The following is a 27,443-nucleotide window of genomic DNA, read 5'->3' on the forward strand; positions in this document are numbered from 1 at the left end:
GGCTCTGGAAGAACCTACATGCAAAATGAAAGAACCTAGAGTAATATCCATCATGTTGCTCAACGTTTGTATTCTATCGAGTAAAAGGTATGGATTGCTTTAAAATAGTTTTAGTACCTTATTCTAACACAATGAACCAGTTAATATTCTTTTCTTTCTAAACTTTTATTTCTCCAGTTAATACGAAATATCTCCAATTTATTGTGGTATTTTATCACATACTTTAATGTTGTGCTTCTTAACGCAACTACATCAACTGGTAAAGCACAAATATGACGTTTAAAATAGTTGAGACAGCACTAAAACACGCCTATTGCATCACTAATTAACTTGGAAATTGTAATTTCACACAAAATACAAAGAATACTTTATTGCATATTCATATTTGACACAAATCACTCCTTCGAAGAAACAGTTGTATGAACAGTGGCGTGAATTTAAAAAACAAATAACGCGCTGACTAACACAATACAGTAATAATAATATATGAGGAAATCAGTTTTTACTAGTTTATTGTTTGTTCAACTTTTGCACAAAATAATTTTATACCTTATTCATTATCCTTGACTACCTTACTCTACCTGCGGTACATTTCCAAAGAAATAGTTGTTAAAAATAATATACTATTGTGGTAAATTTAAGCTTTTATCTCCAACTCTAACTACCATTAAAAATGCAAACAAACCAACTTGGAACTTGTGACAATAGAAAAAAAGTGTCCATTGATAGTTAAGGACGTTAATGTAAAACATTGACATTATAACATATTGGATTATATAGTAACGTGTAGTGAGAGTATTCTAACCACACAATGTTCACTATAAGCCATCGTCAACGACGCGTTTTGCCCCATCCAGAGCTCCTCTGGCTGGTTGAGATATAACAAACAGAAAAACGCAAACTAACGTGGTAGGGTTTAGTTTAGAGATAGAGAAATCTGAAGAATTCTATCTCCAAACGTTGTGATCAGGAACGTTGTGGTTCCTCTTCGTCCCCTTCGTGAAAGATTATTGAAATTAGCAGGTTTTTTTTTTTTACTCTTTTTTGGGTGAAGGAATGAGGTTGATCATAATATTGATGAGCGAGACAAAGGTAGCACCGGAGAAAAAAGACAGACCAGAACTCGAAAAGCAGACGTTAAAGTAAATATGAACATGAACATAAACGCGAAACGACCCGAATCAGAGCATGGCAATAAAGTTGCCTTGGCTGGAATCTAAAGATCCAATGCCTATGATTTGGCTGTGGGGGAAAACGGGAGTGCCCCGAGACAACCCACTGACTATTACGCAAACGCTAACTGACAAAAAAAAAAAAAACGGGGCTCTTATTCCAATAATTATTGGAACGCTATTTATATAAGCCATTCGATAGTTCTTGTGGTATATATATATTTTTTACAATCTTTCGAAGAATGATTACAATCATAGTTATCATAAGACGTCAGCATTAGGACTGTCACATTTTGAAATACTACATTTTTTACCTAGTTCCTTGGGAGTTTCCAAAATTTCAGAGTGTATAATAATAGCATTTCAAAAACACTATATTTACCATATACACTGCTAACGATGTGATTCGCTCAATCCAGTACTCATCAACTGGGTTGGGATACAACGAACACAGTAGTGGACGGAACGTTATTTATGTAAGCTCTTTGACAAGTATTATTGTAATAATTTTTCGCCAGCTCGTAAACGACGTACACACCATAACACTCTAATTTTACCAACTAAAAATTCCGAAGTATATGTCCAGCACAGGATGCACGAGCTAGCTCGGTTCTGTTCAACAGAGGCAAGCATAACAGAAACGTGATATTTAAAAACTTAATGACATGTAACACACTGTACTGAAGAAAAGGTTCTATGACTGTTAAAACACTGAGAAAAACATTGTTAGACCTTTGTGAGAGAAATCAAAGTGTATGTAACAATAATATGTGAATCACTTAACCTCTGCTATATCCAGTGTTGCCAATGAGGCCTTTCACCAATTCCATAAGTCATCAGGCTGGCTGGAATAAGAAAGATATATTAATAGTCTAGGTTCTATTTATAATGTCACATGCTTATATAACAATTGTATCTGTGTACATAACATTAAGTAAGTGACGCATAATTATTATAATAATATTTTTCCAAGCAAAAGATTCTACGTCAACGTTTATCTTTATTTTTGTGAGAAAACAATTCATCAGCTCACATCTTCTATTCTGTTTTCTTGATATTTCTTTTTGCGGGTTCGAATCCCGTCACACCAAACATGCTTGCCCTTTCAGCTGTGTGGGCGTTATAATGTGACGGTCAATCCCACTATTCGTTGGTAAAAGAGTTGGCGACGGATGGTGATGACTAGTCTTACACTGCTAAATAAAAAACGTCTATCGCACATAGCCGTCGTGCATCTCTACACGAAGTTAAAAAAATAGAAATAAATAGAAATAAAATTCTCGTATTTTTGTTTGTTTTTTGTTTGTTTCAATTCATTAACTGAATAAAAGTTCTGAAAAACTGTACGTTTACCCTGGAAACCAATAACTGTGGAACTGCGAGGCTTGATTAATCACAGTACCGAAAGTCCAAATATCATTCACATGCATATGAAAGAAAGTCAAGCTGAAATATTAACACCGAACGTGATCTCGAATTCAAAATATTATTAACGTGCACGTATTTAAAAACAAAAGAAAATAAATTTACTAACAACATATCATACAATGTTAAGAATAAATGTACAAAGAATGTGACTGCAGAGTTACCGCATTTCTGAAACTACGAGCAGTCAGGACTTAATAAGTACAACTTCTTCAATTACTAGTGATAATAAAAACCTTGAGCTAAGTGTAACACTTTATTTATCTCTTTATATATACGAGTGTGTAAGATAGTAACACATATGTCCCGTTTTTATTGCCTTCATTTTAACCAGCTACCCATTCCGAAAGCACGTGCTCTCTTTAACGTTCATACCTGGAATATAACTATATCTTTCTTCAAGAATACGCACTTATATGTTAAAATGCAAGATTTAAGGACAGAGGAAATTGCTATTATGGAATTGATTCAATTTCAACTTGTGTATGTGTAGGTGAGCACGTGTATAGGGTCCATTACTTTTAGCCCTTCATTTTAATTTCAGTCAAGAAAATCTGGACCTCGATGGCATTTTTCCGGAAAACCCTAGAGACTACGACCGACTCCAGCCACCGAAAGAAAATGGTATTGAAATTAACTATTATTTTTTATAATACTTTATGCAGTCTATTATTATCCGGTGTTTGTTTTTTCAAGTACAAACTTTAACTTATAGATCTGATCACAGCCGCAGCTACTAAAAATTCCCTCTTGTTCATGAAAAAGGAGAGCTTATTGTAACTGTTAAGATCTAACCCTAAGAGCCATTGAGGTCTCATAAGGTTAGTTGAAACGTTCTAATTTATTCGACAAACTTTATTTCTACTCTAATTATATACTGATTAGGCACGGCCAAGTGGTTAAGGCACTTAACTGGTAATCTGAAGGTCGCGGGTTCGAATCCCCGTCGCACCAAACATTCTCGTCCTTTCAGACCTGGGGGCGTTATAATGTCACGGTCAATCCAACTCTTTCGGTGGTAAAAGAGTAGCCCAAGAGTTGGCGGTGGGTAGCGATGACTAGCTGCTTTCCCTCTAGTCTTTCACTGCTAAATTAGGGATAGCTAGAGCAGATAGCTTTCGTGTAGCTTTGCTCAAACTTAAAACAATACAATTTTAATACTTGATCACAAAAACACAATCATTTTAAAGTAGTTATTTACGTAAATATTACCGTCATAGGTTTCACTTTTCATTCAAGCTCTAACATACAATACTTATAGATATTTATTTGCTATTGTAAATAGAAATAAATTAGAGTTATTTTGTATATACGATACTCTCATTGTAGTTTAAAGTGAAAGTTTTGGTCTATATATTTATTTCCGAAACAATATTTTTACATCACATGAAATAGCATTGTAATTACAATTGCCATGTTACAATAAGAAAAATAACCAAAAACGATTATTGTAAAACAAAAACAAACAAAATGGAATCTTCAATAGCCGTGGCAATTGGAATTATTTTAGGCAGAATTGGAGTAAATTCATCTATGAGGCTTTTCTTTCTTTTTATTGGCTGTAATTTTGCGCGCAAGCATTACTAAGCATGGGTGCGTATATACACGATTCGCTTTTACTACTGATCAGAATTTCTACAAGTCTAACCTTAAATCGAAATTTTTTAGGCACAATTAGAGTAAATTAAATTATGGTATCTTGGGTATGATAAAATACATCAATCGAAACAGTTTGAACCTCCTGACTTCAAAAGTGTAATTAGATCGCAAATCGGTCAAGAGATGACGGAGCTATGAGCTAAATATTTATAGTTGAAAGAAAAAAACAAACAAATTTAGAGCCGTTCTATGAGCCACTATGCCGCAGCTAAAAACAATGCAACGTATGAATACGTCTATAGCATTAAATACTTAAGTAAGGTATAATGTAGAAGTACAGTTTCTTAACTGGTAAGAAATTATGTTAAACATGTTGTTATTAATATAAATATCAGAATGTTCGAAGCTCCACCTCGTATATATCTGCTCACCAATACACCGTCATTGGTGCAATGAAATTCCAGTAGTCATTACTGCAGAGATTCGGAGGGTCTTTCGTCCCCTTTAAAACACAAATTAACAGTTTTATAATAATATAATTTATGGAACCTGGATCAAACTGTATAGACGATACTTTCTCAGGATTTAACGACAGATTAAAATAAAAGTTGCTCTAGAAAGTCAGACTTCCATTAGAGATTTTTTATTACATTTATTTATTCGTCTTCTCTCTTTACCAGGCTACACATTGTCGCTGTCACGAGGAGATAAAAAAGTTTACGTCTTGCAAGTAATCTGTTCGTTTACACTTAAATGTGTAAATACTACGTTTCAGAAGCATTTAATCCATCTCAGTTATTACTGAATATTTCCTTTACTGTCGTTTGTCAAGAACATAAACATTTCTTTCTGAACCAAAGTCTCAAAATACGCTCGAAAGATATATACAGTCCACCACATTAAATTAAAGCCAAATGAAGAGTTGAAAATGGGTTAATTAGTTCTATCAGCGACACTGAGATGGAAATATGTATAATAAATCGTAGTTTATTTGCATATACCCTGAAATGACTTCATTAAATCTGCTGTATTTTTTTTATATAAGTAACGAAATGTTTCTAATTTCAATTCAACAACTCCCCTACACACACAAACACATCAATGTCATGGCTTAATAGTAAGCATATACTCTACAAAAATTGGGTTCGCAGATATTCCATTGAATAACTTTAGGCTTACGCCTAAACAAACAAAACTTTATATTAAACACAATTGTATTATATGAAAATCATTAAAGTCACTAAAGGTTGTAAGAGAAATCGAAAGTTGTATAACTGGCAACAGAGAACAGCACTAAAAGAAAACGCAAGCGAAAATAATTATAATGAAAATGTCTGCTTGTTTCCCCCAAGTCAAGAAAAACAAGAACATTATATTCATATATAATAAGAATGCAATAGCGAGCTTCCTAAATTATATGTTCATTTATTCTCGTTGAATTTTCAAAAAGTGTTTCTGATTAGTTTTGTTGATAACCGTAATCTTTAACCTTTAATCTCTTGGTAATCACTGTGGTTTCCACGTATATCATATCCACTTAACTATCTATATACGAGAATAACTGTACATATTTAGCAATATTCTGAGCTGATAATTTCTCTGGAAACTGAGCTTCGTAATTTTGTTTGCTTATATTCACATTTATTATGAGAAACTCAAGGTCAGCCGGACATTTTGTGCCTGTTTTGTTTGCGTATGTGCACGTTTATGAGAAACTCAAGGTCCGACGGACATTTTGTTCTTGTTTTCGTCTGAATATGTGCACGTTTTTTATTAAAAACTTAAGGTCCGCCGGACAACTTGTTCTTGATTTTATTTATCTATGTTCACGTTTATTATGAGAAACTCAAGGTCAGCCGGACATTTTGTTCTTGTTTGCATATGTTCACGTTTATTATTAGCAACTCAAGGTGCGCCGGTTATTTTGTTCTTGTTTTTGTTTGCATATGTGAACATTCATTATCAGCAACTGAAGGTCTGTCGGACATCTTGTTGTTGCTCTTGAGATCAAACAGTTGAGACAAAGTTCAAGTTCGTTTAATAGCTAAACCTTATTTTCTTTAAATTATATATAGTCATTTATTTATTGATAAATAATCTCTGTGTAATTACAGTTTTAAATATCCAGTGATTTAACAACTTACTTTTCAGACGTTTTGTTTTCTAATACTCCATATATGCTATATTTATATATAAGTTCCTTTATAAGAATGTATAATAATTACGTTTTTTACTATTTGATATTTTAATGTACAGGGGAACCAACGATTGTGAGATTCCACGTAACTGTTCTGAGCTTGGACACAGTAGATGAGGAATCAATGGTGTGGATTCTTTCTTGTCCTTTATGCTGTGGTTAATTAAGATCTCGTACTGAAAGTTATTTCTCTTTCAAAGGAGGAATTTTCATCGCTACTGATGAAATTTCCTGTTGCAGGAACACCCAAACGAACTTAAATACTTAAATCAAATTGCTTATTCAAATTTAAATATTGTGAATGTACCGTTTAACTTAATAATTCATGTTATCCATGTCCATAGAATAAATACGGTGTACCTTATTGATTCGTATTATCCATGTCCCTAGGATAATAAGTACAGCGCACCTTATTGATTCGTGTTATCCATATCCTAGGATAATAAGTACAGTGTACCTTAATTATTCATGTTATCCATGTCCATAGGATGATAAGTACAGTGTATCTTATTGATTCGTGTTATCCATATCCATAGGATAATAAGTACAGTGTACCTTAATTATTCATGTTATCCATGTCCATAGGATGATAAGTACAGTGTATCTTATTGATTCGTGTTATCCATATCCATAGGATAATAAGTACAGTGTACCTTAATTATTCATGTTATCCATGTCCATAGGATGATAAGTACAGTGTATCTTATTGATTTCTTGTTATCCATGTGCTTAGGATGATAAGTACAGTGTACCTTACTGATTCGTGTTATCCATGTCCATAGGATGATAAGTACACTGTACCTTATTGATTCGAGTTATCCATGTCCATAGGATGATAAGTACAGTGTACCTTACTGATTCGTGTTATCCATGTCCATAGGATGATAAGTACACTGTACCTTATTGATTCGAGTTATCCATGTCCATAGGATGATAAGTACAGTGTACCTTATTGATTCGAGTTATCCATGTCCATAGGATGATCGCGGTTGAAGCTAATAAATATACATTTAAATTGTGAGGATACATGAGATTGAATTTATAAAAATAAGACAAACAACTCATGTTGATTAAGATGTTATAATTACAATATTTATCTTTGTTTGTCTGGATCTTGATGTTTTTATTAAAGGCTCAAAAACGTTTTATTCGATATCAGACTTACGTGGCGGACATCTTCCTCTCTCAAAGCTGGAAAGATCACAGACTTCGACTTCCAGAAAACATGACCAACTATTATCGCCTCCTACCAGTAAGTTGGTTGAAACGTATGTGGAGACCAGACTCTTTCTTCAAGAATGCCAAAAAGGTCACGTTCCAGGAGATGACCATTCCTAATCACTATATCTGGTTGTACTACGATAAAACCATTCTTTATATGGTGAAGTAGGTGTTGGTTTATTATTCATTTAAAGTGAGGATATATACTATTATTATATATAATACATATACATCAGTGAACATGATCTTGAACTGTTCTGTTGAGCATTAGACAAGAATAATTATTATTTTTATTATATATCTAACATTCTACTACAGTACCAGTTACTTTTAACTTGTAGACATGAGCTAACTATGTTGAGCCGCCCGTGATGACAAGAAACTTACTTAAAACAAAAATGTATTCTTAAGACGGGAGATATGAGTAGTAAAACTATAATTAAAATAAAGTACAGAACAACACTTTGACCTTCTTAGGTCATCTTCAGGCTAACAGGTTTTGAGAATGCATATGTTAAGCCTTTTTTTTTGTCATGTCTACCCCAGAAATGGATTTCATTTTATTTATTCATCATAAATGTTGATTTGTAATTCAAATCTGTGAGCATATTGATCTCAAATGCTAAGCTAAGAACATATAGAAACGAGGCTTAACTACTTTGGTTTCGACTATAACCTTCTACATTGTGTTTGCAGTTTTGAATAAATATCCTATATAGTCTTAGAATTTGCATAAAAGCTGATAATTAATTTATTATAATAACTCATTATAATCACAGTTTGCTCGATTAAGTTAAACACATAACGATAAGAGGTTTTATTGTGATGCTTGACTGAGAAACAACATAATAGGATATGTCATTTCTGTCTCAAACAATATGAAACGGATTAATCGTTCGATAAATTTCGAAGACCTATAAATGTACTAACGCGCCACAAAGTCGATATTTTAATAAACATTAATCTTAATATGAGATAACGTGGACCCCAGTGGCACCATCATTGATCGTTAAAAACTTAGAGTCAATAGAAAACAGCATTGTTCTCATACATGTAAGTTCTTAAACATGTGTTGATCTTCACATTAAACACTGTGGATACGACATAAGTATTGTTATCAAACATGAGTTGATCTTCACATTAAACACTGTGGATACGACATAAGTATTGTTATCAAACATGAGTTGATTTCCACATTAAACACTGCGGATACGACATAAGTATTGTTATCAAACATGAGTTGATCTACACATTAAACACTGTGGATACGACATAAGTATTGTTATCAAACATGAGTTGGTCTTTACATTAAACACTGTAGATTCAACATAAGTATTGTTATCAAACATGAGTTAATTTCCACATTAAACACTGTGGATACGACATAAGTATTGTTATCAAACATGAGTTGATCTTCACATTAAACACTGTGGATACGACATAAGTATTGTTATCAAACATGAGTTGATCTTTACATTAAACACTGTGGATACGACATAAGTATTGTTATCAAACATGAGTTGGTCTTTACATTAAACACTGTAGATTCAACATAAGTATTGTTATCAAACATGAGTTAATTTCCACATTAAACACTGTGGATACGACATAAGTATTGTTATCAAACATGAGTTGATCTCCACATTAAACACTGTGGATACGACATAAGTATTGTTATCAAACATGAGTTGATCTCCACATTAAACACTGTGGATACGACATAAGTATTGTTATCAAACATGAGTTGATCTCCACATTAAACACTGTAGATTCAACATAAGTACTGCTATCAAACAGTGCTTTACCTTTTCTTCTTCTATCATACTTACGTATTTCAATTAGAAGAACAAAAGGAAACTTGACAGTGGCCAAGTTGTAAAAGTATAAATTGTGTTTTGAAACATATAATTAAGGTAGAGGTTACATACAGTTTCATTAAATCTGTAAGTTCTATTACCTCGGTGAAGACATGACATTCTAATAAATGAATGAAATTCTCAGGTCTTTGTTAACCTGAAGGTTGTCTAGGAAGGTCGAAACATTCTCTGCTTATCAATAAAAGTGTTAATACCCATACCAGCCGTTCTGAGATAAATGCTAAACTTTTGTGTATTATTAAGGGTTATAATAGCCTACTTTGTTACCACTAGTGTTCTTGTTGAGTTTACAACATCAGTTGTATTCAATTTATTTCATATCTATTCGACTTTACAGACAAACCGTTAGCATAAGTTTTCTCTTAGAAATCTACTGCGAACAAAAGAACAAACAAGCAACTATCAAGTTTTTTTTCCTGAGTGACGTTTCGGTTTCTATAATGAAGCCTTCAGTTCCTCAGCAAAAAAGACCGAAACGTCGTCAAAAGAAAAGAAAACATATGAAGTAGTTCTCTGTTTCTAGGCCTAGGGGATCATCAAATAAAAAATAAACTATAAGATATCCATTCATCGTTGTAACGAAAAGATATACAAAAGATACTGAGTGGATTTATTATATAGATTTGATTCACTATGGTTTCTAATATATACATTAAATATTCTCTACAGTACACAAAACGGACGTTTTTTTTAATTACGTTTCTTCGGCCAGTGAAAAGAAGCGTGTTTTTCTTATAGCAAAGCCACATCGGGCTATCTGCTCAGCCCACCGAGGGGAATCGAACCCCTGATTTTCGCGTTGTAAATCCGGAGACATACCGCTGTACTAGCGGGGGGCGTGTTTGTTTTGTTTTTTGTTTTTGAATTTTGCACAAAGCTACTCGAGGGCTATCTGTGCTAGCCGTCCCTAATTTAGCAGTGTAAGACTAGAGGGAAGGCAGCTAGTCATCACCACCCACCGCCGACTCTTGGGCTACTTTGACCATGCCGGGCCACGGGGGGGGGCGTGAAAAGAAGAAATTTGTTTCTGGAAAACAGGGCGAACAGCCTCTAAAACAACAGCTGAAAACACGCGCGAATATCTTCTCCGAGCAAAGCTGAAAACATTCGAGTACGACTTGCAGTAATTCTTTCTCGCTCAATCTGTTGGCAAAACATTGTTACAAACATCAATCCAGATACACTTAGGCCAAGAGACCGTTGGATCTTGGAAGAAAATCAAGTCATTACCAAAAAACAATGATATAAGCCACGAACAAGCTGAGGTTGAATATAGAATCAAGAAAACATAACAAGAACGATTCTATTCCTAACCACAGTGTACGAAATGCTTCAGTGAACTTGACAATAGTTCATGCAGGTAAAAATCAATACTACAAACGGAGAAAGCATGACTCGTTCATAAGGAAATATCCCAGTGAAAGATATTTACACTGCCCGAAGAGTAAATTACGTTGCCTTTATTAAAACATTATTTGTTGTTGGACATAGTTATAAATATATGATTTTGTTGTTGTATAAATGTAAGTATGTATGTCCATATATACACCCTTGTGCAAATTAATTGAAACAAGACGGAAAATTACGATTTTTTCAAATTTTTGCGTTTTATTTCTAAGAATCCAAAAATTACTCAGAAATTAATACATGACATGATCGCCTTTATTTTTCAGAAGTTCATTAATCCGCTTTAGCATCGAGTCCACGAGTTAACTGCAATCTTTACTAATTTTTGGATCGCGGTACCACACCTCGATTATGGTCTCAATCAGCTTATCTTTCGTAGTACAGTCTTTTCCCCGAAGTCTTTCTTTACAAATCGCCCAAAGATTTTCAATTGGATTTAAGTCCGGAGAGTTTCCAGGCCAGTCCAGCACCTTTATTCACGTTGTAGTCATAAAATTCTTAACAAGTTTCGATGTATGGCACGGAGCCAGATCTTGCTGAAAAATGCCAGATCCATCTGGAAATCTCTTTTTCAATTCTGGAACGACTCTTCTCTGCAAAACTTCGATGTACTGTGGCCCTCGCATCATACCTTCTACGATATGTAAGCCTCCGACGCCATAATAGCTGAAAAAGCCCCAACACATCTTCTTCAAGGGATGTTTTACGAACTGATTGATGTAAGATTCTCGAAGTTTCTCACCTGGAGATCTGCGAACATGCAGACTTCTTTGACCCTGTACGAATAAATGAGTCTCATCACTGAATAACACCTTTCTCCATTGTTCTTGCGTACAGTTCTTGTATTTCAGACCCCATTGATACCATTTTTTCTTCATTGAGTTGGTAAGAATGTTTTTTGGACTGGTCTTCTTGCCCTTCTAACGCAATTTCAAATGAAGTAATATTCCTCAAAATTTCGTCATATATCCCAAAAATAGATCGACCGTACTATAAAACACAGCTAATGACGCCGTCTTTGTGAGAAAATGACTATTAAAGAAAATCAGCGGGTCCAGCGAGCCTACACCGGCCGCCATGCTAAAAATATTGTAACATGACCATTTTTTCAATTAGTTTGCACAAGGGTGTATTTAAATTGATATTTTGAATGGGAAGAGAATGGAATGGGTAGAAAAGCCACTAATAGAAGAGCAAACAACGTTTCGACCTTCTTCGGTTATCGTTAAGTATACAATATTCGGTCAATGTGGGTTTTCTCGTCATCACGGATTATAAATGTCATTTCAGTTTCGAAATAACAATGACTTAACTCATTTTGATCTCAAAAACGCTAATTTATACCTAAATAGCTGGACCTGGCATGGTCAAGTGTGTTAAGGCATTCGAATCCTAATCCGAGGTTCGCGGGTTCGAATCCCGATCGCACCGAACATGCTCGCCCTTTCAGCCGTGGGGGCGTTATAATGTGACAGTCAATCCCACTATTCGTTGGTAAAAGAGTAGCCCAAGAGTCGGCGGTGGGTGGTGATGACTAGCTGCCTTCCCTCTAGTCTTACACTGCTAAATTAGGGACGGCTAGTGCTGATAGCCCTCAAGTAGCTTTGCGCGAAATTCAAAAAAAAAAACAAAAAAACCTAAATACTTTAAATACGAAATGTTCTAGCGAAACCTGTCGCGGGACTTTTAATTTGGTATAATATTCTATTTTAATATACTGAAATCTTTAATAAAAATTTCTTAAATACCAGGCAGATACATTTTCGAACGCTGTTGTCTCGGATTGGATTTCTCGTTATCAAGTTTTAATCTGTTTCTTGGAAAGCAAAATTTTGTCAGATTGTGCTTTATTCCTTTTACAATTACACTTTCAGGTGTAAAAGTCTGTCACATAAGTACAAACATTTCTAAGCCACTAACCCATTCTCTTTGAAGGTTAACCCTGCTGCTCTCTTGCGCTATGAAGTTCAAATCTTATCCTCATGATACGCAGACGTGTTCGTTGAAAATTGAAAGTCGTAAGTTTCTCTGTCTTATTTTGAATTACAAATGTAATTACTGGAAATTAAAATTGGTTTAATAGGCCTGAGAATTACAACTGGTTTTCTTTATTGCAGAAAATAAAACAACAATATAGAAAGCTCAAACGTTTTCCATACAACTATGTGAGGTACTACATAATCTAATATATAGATGTAGTAGTACATAATCTAATATCTATGTTAGGTAGTACATAATCTAATATCTATGTCAGGTAGTATAGAATCTAATATTTGTGTAAAGTAGTATATACTCTAATATCTATGTAAAGTACTAGACAATCTAATATCTGGGTAAGATAGTACATAATCTAATATCTATGTAAAGTACTAGACAATCTAATATCTGGGTAAGATAGTACATAATCTAATATCTATGTAAGTAGTGAAAAAATTAATATCTATGTAAAGTAGTACATTCCCTAATATCTATGTAAGATTGTACATAATGTAATAGTTATGTAAGGTAGTGCACAATCTAACATTTATGTAAATTAGTGCACAATCTAATATCTATGTAAAGTAGTGCATAATCTAATATCTATGTAAAGTAGTGCACAATCTAACATCTACGTAAGGTAGTACATAATCTAAAATCTGTGTAAGGTAGTACACAATATAATATGTAGGTAACATCGGATACAATCTAATATATATGTAAAGTAGTACATAACCGAATACCTTTTTAAGTTAGTACACAATCTAATATCTATCTAAGGTAGTACATATCTTAATATTTATGTGAAGAAGTACAAAATCCAATATCTACACAAAGTAGTACATAATCTAATATCTATGTAAAGTAGTACATAATCTATTACCTATGTAAGGTTGTACTTAATCTAATATCTATGTGAGGTAGTATTTAATCTAATATCTAGGCAAAGTAGTACTTAATCTAATATCCACGTGAGGTAGTACATAATCTAATATTTATGTAACGTGGTCATAATATAATATCTATGTGAGATAGTATATAATATAATATCTATGTAAGGTGGTACACAATTTTATATCTAGGTGAGATAATAGATAATGTAATATCTATGTAAGATACTACATGATGTGATATCTATTTAAGGTCTTGCACAATCTAATATCTATGTGAGGTAGTTGATAATCTAATATCTCTGTGAGGCACCACACAATCTAATACCTATGCAAGGTAGTACATAATCAAATATCTATGTAAGGTTGTACTTAATCTATTATGTAATAAAGGTATTACATAATCTAATATATATATATATATATATTATATATAATAATATAAGGTAGTACACAATCTATTATCCATGTAAAGTATTAACTCAAGTATTATCTTTTCTGAAGAATACAAACGTATGAAGTTTTTAAATTCTGTTCTTGTTAATTATAGAGATTTCATTTCAAAAACAAGTTTTTGAGTCTTAAACTTTAGATAAGTCTGTAGAATGTGTAAGTTAATAAGACCTTTATTTGACATTTAACCATGTGGTCAAGAATGAGTACTCGATGAAGAAACCTAGTTTAGAAAGAATAAAAACTTGTTTTTCCTGGCCAATATACTTTTTTGTATAGTTACAGTTTGTGCCTAAACAAGTGCTTCAGATCTGAGCCAAAGACTTGACAGTTTTGAGAAGAATAATGATTTAATTAACGAAAATATAATTAATCCTTTAATGTGAATTCTGGCATGTTATTTAATTATAACGTAACCAAAGCTATTCTCACAATATTACTTATAAAGTATTCTGTATATTTGTTTCAAACAAAGGCTAAAAACATTACACTTGTTTTAGAATGAAAGGGTTAAGACCATGACATAGCAGTTTTAAAGATGGCTCCTCAGTCAAAATGGCCGAAATGTTTCAAATTATTTTTCCTAACTGATACAGGAATAAAAAAAAATATTATTTTATTAACAACTCTCTGTTCAGGTTTGATTTGTTTTGAATTTCGCGCAAAGCTACACGAAGGCTATCAGCGCTAGTCGTCCCTAATTTCGAAGTGTAAGACAAGAGGGAAGACAGCTAGTCATCACTACCCACTGCCAACTCTTAAGCTACTCTTTTACAAACGAATAGTAGGGTTGACCGTCACATAATAACGCCCCCACGGCTGAAAGGCAAACTTGTTTGGTGTGACAGGGATTCAAACATGCGATCCTCAGACTGCGAGTCGAGTGCTTTAACCACATGTCAATGCCGGGCCACTCCGTTCAACGCTGTAGCTATTGTAATTACACCATAAAGACTGTAATACGTAGCTAGCTAGGTCTATGCATGGATTATCTTTTTGTTCTTCGTGGTAAATATAATGAATTAACTTAATATTTGGATAATTGTTTAATCTGAAGTCTCAGTTTAAGGAATTTCTAATTCAATCTACATTTTAATCAACGTGTGTTATTGTGTTGAGAAGTTAAATTCTCCTGAACTAGTTTAACCCAATAACAGACGTTAATCAAAGTGCAGATCGAGGTCCGGCATGGCCAGGTGGTTAAGGCGCTCTACTCGCAATCTGAGGATCGCAGCTTCGAATTCCCGTCACACCAGATATGCTTGCCCTTTCAGCTGTGAGGGCGTTATAAAATAACTGTCAATCCACTATTCGTTGGTGAAAGAGTAGCTCAAAAGTGAGTAGTGGGTAATGATCACTAGCTGGTTTTTTTCTAGTCTTACATTGCTAATTAGGGACGGCTACTGGAGACAGCCCTCGTGTAGCTTTGCGTGAAATTCAAAACAAACAAATAAAGTGTAGGTTTAGCTGTACCTCCCTTAGACTTAAATCAGCTTACTATTCCAAAAATTGTTTAATCTTTATTATGTGTTATAATGTGCCTATGTAATATGAGGAACTTAGCAGTGACCAATAAAAGGTGTTCTTCACTTCGACTATCCAGTGTGTACATTTCTCTCATAGTGACTATAAAGCACGTATGTTTAATGGTAAATTTACTGTGTGTTTTTTATTGCTGTTTTTTTTTTTTGGTGGGATTGGTGGAACAAAAATCAGAGACGCTTAAAACAAGATGGACATATTACACTTGACGTCTTACTGAGACTCGTCAAGAGTGAAGCCCGTTTTGTCGGTGTGCATGTTCACACGTCAAGGAAAAAGGCTTATGAAGGAAGACGAAATCTAAACCATAAGAGCACCAGAAACACGACATTTCCAGAGAACTTAAAAACAAGAATTATTATTTTTTTTACTTTATCTTTCACTAAAATATTAATTCCCAAACTTTCGTTGGTTCTCAGTTTCCTTATTTATTTTTTGCTAGACTCCTAGCGTAAAAACTTGGAAAGTTATTAGCACACTGAGTTTTAATGTGTTTGTGTGTGTGTGTGTATATATATATATACATATGGCTCTGTAAAATATTTTCACTTATAGTTCTGTCTTGTTTTAGTATCATATACTATTGATGATTTTGTTTTAGTATCATACACTACAGATGATCTTGTTTTCGCCTGGGAAGAGTACGTTCCTTTGGTAGTAGATGAATCAATCGAACTTCCACAACATAATCTGATTGAAACTAAACTAGGGGACTGTACGCAGATTTATTCAACAGGTAAAAATATTTTTTTATGTAATTTACTGTGAAATTGAAAGGCTTAGTGCGTAGTCCAATTTTGCTGTGTTCTTTTCAGATTTGGTATATAAATATAGAACTTAGCAGTCGAAATAACCCAATAAATAAACAAACACACCCGATTGGAATGAGCGTCTTGAATAAAACTGGGAGAGACTTCTAAAACAACAAATAAATAGAAGAATTTTGAATTCCACCTTTACGAAGTTGCATATACCTCTGACAATTGTCAAAAGTCTTAGAATAATATCAGTAAAGTCAGTAAAAGTAAAAGAATCAAGAGATGTCTGAAATGGTTCTTAAGAAGTAAGAAATATTAAAGTTACCTTCGATTTTCTTATTATAATGTATGGAATCTATACAAAAATTCAGCTAATATTTTCAAACGTAAAGCTACACTGTAAGCTATCTGCACTGTGCCTACCACTGGTATCAAACACAGATATTTTAGCCTTAACCTTTAGGGACATTCATCTAATCTTAATGCAAATAATTCAGTATTATTAAGTTTATGGTATATAAATATTACTATAAACTATTTATTTTTGTATTACGTTTGAAGTTTGGTTTATTTTCAGCTTTATAAGATATATCAAAGTTTACGGTAACATACATACATATATATATATATATTTAAGCCTAACAAATTCGTGGCTTATTTTTTATTTCGCTTGAAATTTCCTTATTCGTGGCTCCATCTATGCTTCGTCTTTCTTGTAGATATATTTGCAGATATTTTACCCGGTCTGATAAACAAATTCACATAGATGTAGCTTCACTTCAGTTAATAAAATTACACATAAATTAAACAACCAAGTAGAATAATGGCATTTATAACAGCGTAAAGAGTATAAAACAGTTGTTTGTTTGAAGTTAAGCACAAAGCGACACAATTGTCAAACTGTGCTGTGTTCACCACGGGTATTGAAACTGAGTACAAAACACGGTTCTAAAAGTTGAAATAAAGAAACCCGCGGAAATGGAGAAAAGCCCGTACAAAAGAAAGAAGAAACTAAAGATGTTTATAGTAGTCTGCTAAACGAATCGAAACATAAGTTGTTTCAAAGTAAAGTAAATGTAAAGTTGTAATGAATGCAAACTTAGCTGATTATACATAAACGTCTGAATGCATGTGTACAAAGTGATAAGATTATCATTTTGAACGAACTGTGCAATAGTTTTTTTCTATGACAACATAAGTTGTTGACAAACATAAGTTGTTTCAAAGTAAAGTAAATGTAAAGTTGTAATGAATGCAAACTTAGCTGATTATACATAAACGTCTGAATGCATGTGTACAAAGTGATAAGATTATCATTTTGAACGAACTGTGCAATAGTTTTTTTCTATGACAACATAAGTTGTTGACAAACATAAGTTGTTTCAAAGTAAAGTAAATGTAAAGTTGTAATGAATGCAAACTTAGCTGATTATACATAAACGTCTGAATGCATGTGTACAAAGTGATAAGATTATCATTTTGAAGGAACTGTGCAGTAGTTTTTTTCTGTGAAATTACATGCGAATTAAGCGTTTTTATATGAAATACTTTGCAACTGAAAACACTAAAGTTGAAATCAAAACCAGTCGTCACCTGCGTCGAAAGTATATATTTCGTTTGAAAATACGAGCCAAGGTTTTTGCACAATATTGTGTTCAACGTGTGACGACTAGTTTCGATTTTACTTCCAACAGCTAAACAGAAAGAAGGAAATAAGTCTGCAAAAGCTGACGCTCACAAGGTTTTTTGTTTTTTTTTACCAAATAGCAGAGTTGAATATTATGTAACTTAAAAGTATGGAATTTGCTCAGTGGCATGTTGCAAAGTTCAAAACCATGGATCTTCTCATCCGGAGCGCGGCACACCAACCATTGTGTCACACCCGGCTTGGTTTAGATTTATCTATAAATGTTTAAAATAAACTCTTAACACTTGGGTAGAAATAATACTGATAGCAGAAGTAATATTATAATAGACAAAAAACAAAACATCGAACATTGCATTATGTGATGTTCAAACAGACCTTGTATCTACTTACAACTCTAAACTCCCTCTGGTAGACACAACATATTGGCCAATATAGCTTTGTTTGTTTGTTTTTAACAGCAAACTTCTTGAACAAACTTATCTATATTTTTAACATATAAGAGATATTGCACCTGAAATATTTATAGTTATAACTCCATGCAAAGTTAATTATATAATAAAGTAATAACTCTGTAATTAGCATATTAATATTGTCATGTGGTTTATTGTAGTTCGTTATTCACCTAATCGGTCTCTTAAATGAATTACTATATTTATTAATTCATTATCTCAACAGGACAATTACACTTATTGCGTAAACTAGTAAGTTTCACTTCAATCGTTATATCATTAATTCATCTCACTGAAACCGCGTCTATCTTCCTTAAAAGTTAAGGAATGGTCGATATATTTAAGTACCAGAACTAATTTAAGAATTAGCATTTAAACTGTAGCATTTGATTAGCTAATTTGAATCATAGGCAGGAAAGCGATTCTGTGGTTATTAGATGTTAGTACAAGGTAAGAAACTCCAACATTTCGCGAACATGACATGAACACAGTGAAACATAATATAGATTTCAGTAACTAAATCATATCAATGTTATCTATCTCCGCGATGCTCAGTGATAAAATATAAGGCTATATAATTTTAAAACTCGGGTTCGATTCAAAAGAAGACAACTTAGATTCTCCATTATGGAACTGCACATTTAAAAAATATATATAAAAAATTAGAGTAGAAAGTGTTTAAAGTATGCATTTTCTAAGTTTGTTCGCTTGTTTCGTTATTAAGTGCAAAGTTGCACTTATGGGCTATTTGCGCTGAGTTTACAGCAAAATATAATACAGATATTAGTGATGTAAAACCACAAATTTGCTGTCGAGCCATTGAGATGCTTATATTAGATTAAAGACATATAGTTATAGAGAAAACGGAAGATAAATGGATAGGAGAGCTCCTCCGTCATCAAGCCTTATATTTAACATTTTTTATATTTATTTTTATTTAGTCTTCACTAGACGAGCAGAATGTTTTCAAATTCTTAGCCCCTTGACACCCAAAAATATAAATCGCGGTCTGTAGTTTGACACTTATGGTATACCATAAGAACTAGAGAGAAATCCAACAATTCCATCAAGGATGCACCACTTTATGACATAATCATGCTGTGATCACTTCCTATATCCGTCAACAATAGGGGCACTATAATGTTACGGACAATCTCACTACTCGTTGGTAAAAGAGTAGCTTAAGAATTAGCGGGGATTTTTGATGACTAACTGCCTTCCCTCTTGCTTATTACTTCAAAATTAGTGACAGCTAGCGCAGTTAGCCCTCGAGGAACAATGTGTAAAATTCAGTTAATCTTCAATAACAAACTTCAACGGACACGAACCACTAATTTCTTTATTAAGTTTAAAATAAGGAAAGAAAAAAATTCTATCGTACGTCATGCGGGGTTTGTATTTAAAAAAAAATCAATAAATCTCTAACCGAAATAACGACGTACCATGAGACGAAAAGGAAATTACGAACTTTAATTCTTTAATTACAAAAAGAAAACTAAGGCGTCATTGTTGTGTGTGCTTTCTGGACACAAGAACTTTTTTTCTGGTAGCTATAACACAGCTTCGGCACTATTTAAAGAAGTGATTCGGTTTTTTTCAACTCTAATAGTAAAATTCTGTTTTTTTTAAACACAGTTATGTACCTATGAAACACTTTGTATTAGATCTAAAGTAGACTAAGTCCGAAAACACTCAGTATTGCTTCCACTTTATTTATCGTTTAGCGCCTTCCAGAGCACGTTGTCTCTCGTGCAGTCACATTCACATTCATAACGAATAAATAAATAAAGACACTGGAATTGATGTTTACGTGAACTGTAAATTCTACAGCAATATTATTCCTTTGAGAATATATTATAGGTGTAACAGGATTGTTAGAATAAAGAGGTTAGTTTTAAGTTGTGTTCATTAAAGTTATAAAACTAAGCCAAACTGTCTGTAACTATAGTTCTTTATTCGTTAAAATCATCGTATTATCTTCATCCACAGATAAGATCTTAATTCCGAATTCGTGATTTCAGGAAATTTTACGTGTATCAAAGTGATGTTTACGTTAAAGCGGCGCCTGGGTTACTACATGTTTCACACGTATATTCCAACCTGTTTGATAGTCATCATGTCCTGGATTTCTTTTTTGGATCAGACCGGAAGCTGTCCCAGCACGCGTCACGCTCTGCGTCACGAGCCTACTGACGCTATCCACTCAGCATGCGCAGTCTCAGAAATCTCTTCCACCTGTGTCGTATATCAAAGCAATTGATATATTTATGATTTCGTGCACCGTGTTTGTTTTTGCCTCTTTAATGGAATATGCTTTAGTGAATATTCTAATAGTAGAGGCAGAAGAAGACACGCCAGTGAGAAGAGGCTTGGATGGTGTTGTAGCTTTAAGGAAAACGTCGGTAAGTGTGACTTAATATGGTAATAATAATTTTGTATGCAAAAACGGCTCGTTTGGGTTGAGAAAATATTTTACATAGAAGAGCGAACAACGTTTCGAAAGTCGAAACGAGCCGTTTTTTGCATATAAATTTCTCAACAAGTGGGTTTCTCGACATCACTAATGGTAATAATAAATTCAGTCTTTGTGTGGAAAAACTAACACCAATTTTAGCGCATCGTTTTTGCTGTTAAAGTCCAGAGATTGTTCCTAATATGTTGGTCAATTGAAAATAATACATGTTTTAAATAGAACATAAAACTTCCAATAAAAACAAATTAATATGTCAGTACTAAACAACCTAGTCAGTAATGTTAGATTGTTGTGAATTTCGAGCACAGCTACACGAGGACTATCTGCATTAGCCGTCCATAATTTAGCAGTGTAAGACTAGAGAGAAAGTAGCTTAGTCTTCACTTCCCAAGGCACCCACCAACTCTTGGGCAACCTTTTTACCAACAAATAGTGGGATTGACCGTCACTTTATAACACCCCTTCCCAGCTGAAAGGGTGAGCATGTTTGATGGAATGGGGATTGGAGACACCATTCGTTAATTCAGCTAGTTAAATACAGCATCCACACTTTATTTACCATATTTAATGCCGAAAAGGCCTTTGGTCAAATACCAAGGTTTATCCGGCTTTGTGTATGCGCTATATACGTATCATCAGATTCCATGAATAACGATTTTGTAATGAAGTAAACAAATGTTAAGTATTGTCTATTTTAATTACAAATCAGAATTTTTAGGCTAAGGATTATTAACATTTTATTATTATTTACTTTTGTTGTTTCATTTAAAGTAACTTTATGATAATTCAAAAAGATCATGTAATCCAGAATGCCAGTGTAAGACATCAAAAAGCATAGTTTCATTATTAAGGATCTCTTAGTGTTAACAATATTTTGGGCCGTTTTCTCAACATCATCGCACGAAGCTCGGGTAGTTAATGGAGACTTGAGTGAGTCTTAAATCTTAAGCAGTCCAGTGGCACAGCGGACTTACAACGCTAGAAACCGGGTTTTAATACCCTTGGTAGGCAGAGCACGGATAGCTCGTTGTGTATATTTGTGCTTGATTAGAAACACGCGTACATCTGAAATCCATTTATTGAACTAAAATTACAAAATGCCATTTGTAATTAAACATAACAATAATAAGAATTAGAAGTAATGTAACTGGGTGTATTCAATATTTCATTAAAAAATATTTTTCATTGAAAAAGTTAACAGAATACAGAAACGCTGTTAGTTTTGTTCGCTGTGGCGAATTTAATGTTCCTTGAAAAAAACTAACATTAAAAAAGTGACATTTATACACTACATCTGCTCCCCAGTATCACAGCGGACTTCCAGTGCTAAAAACCGCTTTTCGATACTCCTGGTAGGCTAAGCACAGATAGTCCACTGTGTAACACTCTTCACCCTAGCGATATCTTCCAGCTAGTAAAAAAGCGATTAAACGGTTCAGACAGTTTAAGTTTAAAACACCTTGACACCTGAGATAAAATACATTACAAAGGTAGCAGAACTATATTACATCTTACACAACAAAAACAAAACTAACACCTATGACGATAAAAAAATATATATAATAAAATAAATAACCAAATAAGAAGTGGACCATGAAGTCCTTCGTTACATGATAAGAAAATTGAAATCTAATTAAATGAGATCTAATAAACGAAAATATGTTAAGAGAAAGAAACCATGTATTCATCTAAATTGATCAATAACCTAAATTTATTTCTTGTTACACTAGTATCTATAGCTATCACATAAAACTTCTGTTTAAATGGTAATTCCGAAACAAGAAGCCAGGTGGGTTAAGACTTTCGACTCGTTATCTGAGGGTCAACATTCTTGTCCTTTCAGCCGTGTGTGCGTTATAATGTGACGGTAAATACCACTAATCGTTAGTAAAATAGTAGCTCAAGTTTTGGCGGTGGGTGGTGATGACTGGCTGCCTTCCCTCTTGTCTTACACTGCTAAATTAGGGACGGCTAGCGCAGATAGCTCTCGAGTAGCTTTGCTCGAAATTAAAAAAACAAAACAAAAAACAAAACAAGAACAAAATATATCTTGTTTCTTAATTAAACAAAGCACAGCTATGTTTGTTTGTTATTATATGTATTTCGAAGGCTTCTTACAACTACGTAACGTAAAAGATGTTTCTCAAATATCCTTATTTAAGGAAATGAAATATCAGGCTTTAGTGAACAGGGAGCAGTCTAATTTGTTGTCGTAATTAAATAACATATTTAGGAAACGTTTTTTTCAAGTTTACGTCAAAGTGATGAAGTAGCAATTATTTAACAGCAAGTTTTGATTAATCTAGGAATTATTATAAATAATTTATCAATCTTTTAATTAGCATTTATCAATCTCTCTATTCCTTAAACGTTCACTTATAAATATAGGTAGAGTTCGGTTTACTTCACTGCAGTTTGCAATTTAACAGGAAACTTCACAATGGTCTTTCTGTGCCCTGCTTATCACGGATTCCGAAACTCGGTTGTTAGCGTCGTAAGTCTATATAAATACTTCTGTGCCACTGGAGGGCTCAAATGTTGGTTAGCAAAGGATTTGTTTATTAAAAAAAAGAGCCTCAAACAATAAAATAAAAATTATTAAATACACGTTTATTTTCAAATGTGTTTCGAAATAACGATCTTATTTTTCACTTATAGTGGTTATTATCCAGCAAATTCCAATTTATCGTAAATGTATCCAGTGTACTTTTACAGAGAAAGAGCTTTTATTTTCCATGTCCATAGACAATAATCAAACCTTTTAAAGACAACTGTACTTTGGCTTCTTTGAAAAATGTGTAATCCTAAAAAGAGCCAGAGTTTTTCGTAATCAGAGCAATGTTTTCAATAATCTCTTCCCGGACTGAGAAAACATGACGTTATGTGGAAAGAATAAAAATGCAATCCTTATTAGGATGGAGTTGCCACTCATGTTACTGGTGTCCACTTATACAGTAAAACAAGGCGTTGGAAATTATCACCAACACTTCAGAGTTTGTAATCTTCCTTGAGAGAAAGCACATGTGATACCCTGAGTGAGTTATCTAATTTAGTAAGTAACTAGGATGAGAAGAAGTTAATAGTTCCCTTGACTGACTTTCTGTATTGGGAACATAAACATATGCAAACACATATGTACATAAGGTTAACAAACAATGTTTCTTACAATACTTTAATACCGCAATAAATTTTTACTATGCCCCAGAAAGCTTAAAGAATGGAAGTTGGTCCAAAATAAAAAGTTTAAGAAACGGAGCCAATTTCCATTGAAACATTATAAAGACTGTCAATAAAATTTATTTATTTGTTTCCATGCTTTTTGCTTAATATTATTATTCTAATAGAAACCGTAACTTAGAAACTGTACATGCATGTGACCTCCTCCAAGTTACAATTAATCGATTTTGTTGAAGAAATATCTATTGAAAATGTTTGATCTATTCCAAAACCTATTTAGGCTCGGCATAGCCAGGTGGTTGAAGCACTCGGCTTGTAATCCGAAGGACGCGGATTCGAATTCCCGTTACATCAAATATGCTCGCCCTTTCAGCCGTGGGGGCGTTATGATGTGATGGTTAATTTCACTGTTCGTTGGTAACAGAGTAAGTAGCCCAAGAGTTTGCGGTGAGTGATGATGACTAGCAGCCTTTCCTCTAGTCTTACACTGCTTAATTAGGGACGGCTAGCGTTGATAGCCCTCGTGTAGATTTTCGCGAAATTCAAAAACAAACAAACAAATAAACCACAACCTATTTATCTGGATCAGACTTGACATGCTATATGTTTTTCTTTGTATAAACTTACATTTGCTCTAGTTGTGGAAGGAACCCTGAAACACAGCAATAACCCAAATACAGGGTTTCGATACCCGTCATGGGTACATCACAGATAACCTTTGTGTAGTTTCGTGATTAGTTAAAAACAAACCACCAGAAAATTAATGTAGTTAGCGCCTTTAAAATAAAGCACATTCCGGTTACCTCTAGTTAAAAACTTGTTTCTATCCAAAGGTGCTTATTTAAAACGTGTATAATCCTTCAACAATATTTTACTACGCTAAAGATAAACACACACGTTACATTTTAAGAGTTCAGTAACCGTACAAGAACAACAGGTAATCGAAGACTGGCGATGTTCGTTGTTATTCTACTGCTCTTCTGATTGAACAGCTTTATGATTGTACACTCTATTGGTCGTAATTAACACCCCCGAAAGTATTGCGAACTGCGAAATGGAGAGCGCTAATTTTTCATATGTGATTTGTTGATTTCAAGGCTAATAAGTGTGTGTAAATATATTTTTCTTCTTTTTTCGAATTAAAGTAATAAAAATGGATTAAGTGTTGGAGTACTCTAGCTGCCAAAACTACAGTAATAAGATGGATCGCAGTAGAGGATTATATGTGGTATTACTAATGCTGTTACAAAAAGTAAGCTTTATAAAAACACCGATAAGGAGATAATTAAAAGAAGTTTATTTGAAATATCGCGTAAAACTACACAAGGGCTATCTGCGCTAGCTGTCCTTAATTTATCAGTTCAAGACTAGAGTGAAGGCAGATAGTCATCACTACTCACCGTTAACTCTTTAGCTACTCTTTTACCAACGCATATTGAGATTGATAGTACATGGTAACGCCCCCACGATTGAAAGAGCGAGCATATTTGGTGAGATGAGGATTTGAACCCGTAACCCTCACATTACGAGTCAAGTGCCTTAACTACCTGGCTATGGTGGACTTTAAAGACAGGGTTTTATTTAGGGACAATGTTTTATTCACTTTTTAAAAATAATAAGTTTCATGTGGTAGTTTATTGTGTTAGTCCAGAGCTACCAAGTAAGTTAATCGCACTGAGCCCACTATGGGGAATCGAACTGAGTCCTCAACTACGGAGAGACATATGAACTTGAAGTAATTCATATTATAGTTATTTTCCTTTATCATCGCTCTAAGAAAAATATGAGAAAATAACAATAAAGTAATATATCCCTCCCCCCAGAAAAAAGTCTAAAATGTGAATACATAGTGTTACTACGCATTATTTTAAAAGAGTGTTTTCGACGTTATTTTACAAAGTTTAGTTTAATGGTTTTATTCTAGACACTAGACTCACAGGTAAATTGAATGACATCCACATTGGACTATCTGCTGTGTACAGCATGGGAATCGAGCTGTTATTCCATATGGAGATGTTACTTAAGCGGGCGTTGACGGACTTCATGATAAAGTTCGCCCTCATCATACGTGAACAATTTGTTTGGTAATATTTCTTTTTCATTAATTTTAGACCCCCACTGGTACAGCGGCAAATCTACAAATTTACAACGCTAAAATCAGGGGTTCGATTCCCCTCAGTGGACTCAGAGATAGTCCGATGTGACTTTGTTATAAGAAAACACACACACATTAATTTTAGCCGAAATTTGAAAAATCGTCCTCTAGTGGACAACGTCGTAAACTACAATTAGCTATTTCAAACCTTAAAATGAATTAGTGTTGTTTCTTCGAGGAACGCATAGTATGAGCATTATAAGCCACAACTGGTGTTCCCAGTTAATGATGTCATTCCTTGACATAATACCCCATCAAATTCTACCACTGCAGTAGCCAAAGGCAACTTTCTGAATGTTAGAAATCCAGAATAAAATATTTAATTGTAATTAGTAACGAGGAAACACACTTGTAGAGATGACCAAAGAAGGTCGAAACGTTGTTCGCTCCTCTACATAAAAATTTTTCTCAACCCAAACCAGCCGTTTTTACATATATATTTAATTGTAATATTTTTTAAACATTTATTTTAATGTCAAAACTCTAGTGACTAAAAACATAAATACATGTTGTTTCTTTTTGTGTTTTGTTCTTGCCTCCGTAGGAAGGTGAACCGCTTCCAAACGGGACCAAAAGAAGTGCAAACGCTTCTTTTACGCAACGCAAAAGAGAACAAGCTCTTTCAATTGACAAAGTATCTCGAGTTTGTTTTCCGTTGTTGTTCCTGATTCTTAACGCCATCTATTGGTCATTGTTTCTCATTTTCACGCCGGAGTAAACATATGACGTATTCGGGCGAATCGAGGCTTATTCTACGATCATTGAAAGATGGGAAAGAGAAAAGGAAAGAGATGGACTTTGATCCCTACGAGTCAAGTTAAATGGAGTTGATTTCAGTCGTTGACAGGTGTTTCCAAACAAATTGTTTCATAAAAAACAATGAAGGAAAAACAACTGAAAAAAGACATGAGAGGAATTTTACAAAAAAAATTAATTAATTTCAACTGTACTGTGATTTTAATATTTTATTCACTCTGAGAAAACATACCGAGAAACGTTTCATCTAAAGTCTAAAAACCCTTC

General features: G+C 33.7%; 1 pseudogene across 1 annotated transcript; it reads left to right on the forward strand.

Moving 5' to 3' along the window:
• LOC143246130 (glycine receptor subunit alpha-2-like) lies at positions 1-27,443 on the forward strand (annotated as a pseudogene). The gene is made up of 8 exons (XR_013025809.1): positions 1-87; positions 3,142-3,221; positions 6,453-6,520; positions 7,553-7,779; positions 12,834-12,916; positions 16,362-16,496; positions 20,637-21,017; positions 26,965-27,443. The product of XR_013025809.1 is annotated as a glycine receptor subunit alpha-2-like (transcript).

Source organism: Tachypleus tridentatus, chromosome 3, assembly GCF_004210375.1.
Source record: "Tachypleus tridentatus isolate NWPU-2018 chromosome 3, ASM421037v1, whole genome shotgun sequence".
Lineage (NCBI taxonomy): Eukaryota > Metazoa > Arthropoda > Merostomata > Xiphosura > Limulidae > Tachypleus > Tachypleus tridentatus.